Below are 1,858 nucleotides of genomic sequence, written 5' to 3'. Positions count from 1 at the left end.
TCAAATATGCAAAATCCTAACGACATTGAAAGCAACGTGAATAACAGGACACAAAATGAAATAAACTAAAATATTTTATTTTATGTTATTGAACCAAATTAATCGAGTAACTGCCAAAATACAGGAAAAGGCGAGGCCCAGCATATTTAGTATAATTAGTGATATTGAACTGTAAGATGCATTTCCTCCTTGATCACCTACAGTGATGTGCAATATAATGAAATCATTGTTTTGCTAATGTATATAAAGGACTGTATAGATATGTACAATTAATCTCACGGATGTTTCCCTGTAGAATTTTTTGTATTTTTATTTTTCGAAACTTGTGACAACCGGAGCTGTGGAAGGTCCAGCCCAAGAGGACACTGGCCTTATGAGTATATGACGCGCCTAAAACAAAATACCGCTAAAGGCATAGTTGTGATAATTCTCGATTAAAGTGTGTAACTAGGGTGACGCACTTAATAGTATATTATATTTTAATTATATACATAAGAATGATTGTGATATATAAGCCAATGTAACACCCTGCAACTTCGGAAGCAGGGAAACATTTACTGTTAAAATAAAGTCCAATTTATCTGTTCTTATCAGCTTAATATCTGATACACTCCCCATCGGGGAGTCAGAATATTAATCTTATTTTTGCAATCGGTCGGACTCCGGGGCTTGCTCCGACTCCGACGCGGGTCGTACCTGCCTTGCAGTGCCGCAGGACGCGGCCCACATAACTCATTCTGCAAAAATATTCTGACTCCTCTTTTAGTCATAGTGTTGCGTCTAAAGTTTTATCGCGTCCGCGTTCGCGTTGGTTCGTCCACGTGCGGCACGGCTGTGCGACTCGCGAAGTGCCTTGGCGGAGGGACTGCGACAGACTGGCGGTGAGTGACTGGTTCTGGCGGTGGAGGGCAGTAGTGTAGCGGCTGTAGAGTGGTGCCCCTGGAGGCGCTAAGTAGAACTTAGAGTTTGCAGGTGGACGTTTCGATTTTCGAAACAAGCGCCGCGAACCGCCTTCAGCGGTCGCGGTATTGCTCGCGGAGTAGGTGTTTACCTATTGTTTGTCCCTGCTATCGGTGCGAACGTTAGTTCAAATCGATAGCAGCTCACCTTCCCCTGTCCCCCAGTCACTGTTTTTGCGAGTAGTTTTTGAGCTCCTGTACCGGTCGAATTTGATCGTTACAGGTAGACAATTCGAGAACTCTATTGTTCTCATTTGCAGTAGATTAATTAATTTATTGTTTTCGCCGTTAATTATCGAGGTGCACGAGTCCCTTTACAACTCGTGCAGTTCGATAGCAGTTGTATCCGGTCTCTCTGTGGTAATTTCGTGGTTTTCATCGCGAAATTGCCGCACGGAGCGATTCGCACGGTCGTACGTACATCGTTCGTCCGTTTTCTATTTTAGATTTTGACTCTAGTTTAATAATTAGGTCAATTCTAGTCATTAGTCTGTAAGTTTTGTTCTAGTCATTTAATTATAAGACACCTAATTATTAAATTAGTAGATCTTAGCTGTAGCACTTGACTCGCGTAAGCGTTATAAAACATGTACATATTTATTTATTAATCTATTTGTTTGTTTAGTTTTTAGGGGAGTTTATTTATTTATTTATTTATTTATTTAAAATCATTTTAAACATCAGGATGACGAACCCCCGGCTGGACTGTGTTCTAGAAAATAACGAAGTCCTAGTTCCTTTCCCCTTCCCTGAATTATTTAAATGCCCGTTTTGCTACAGGGAAGGGGCCGCATTACAAAAGGGGGCGGGCGCGTACCAGAGGCACGAGGATCTTGGGAAGCACCTCCGCCTCCGACATCAAGGCGTGACCCGGCGATTCGTGTGCAGCAGATGCGCCT

The 1,858-nt window shown here is 42.4% G+C and overlaps 1 pseudogene; it reads left to right on the top strand.

Moving 5' to 3' along the window:
- Window positions 1–550: 550 nt before the first annotated feature.
- Window positions 551–732, top strand: LOC143266206 (U2 spliceosomal RNA; annotated as a pseudogene).
- Window positions 733–1,858: the final 1,126 nt, after the last annotated feature.

This window comes from Megachile rotundata, unplaced genomic scaffold (genome assembly GCF_050947335.1).
Source record: "Megachile rotundata isolate GNS110a unplaced genomic scaffold, iyMegRotu1 scaffold0089, whole genome shotgun sequence".
NCBI lineage: Eukaryota > Metazoa > Arthropoda > Insecta > Hymenoptera > Megachilidae > Megachile > Megachile rotundata.
The sequence above is the reverse complement of the archived record's forward strand: the minus strand, read 5'-3'. Positions and strand labels throughout refer to the sequence as shown.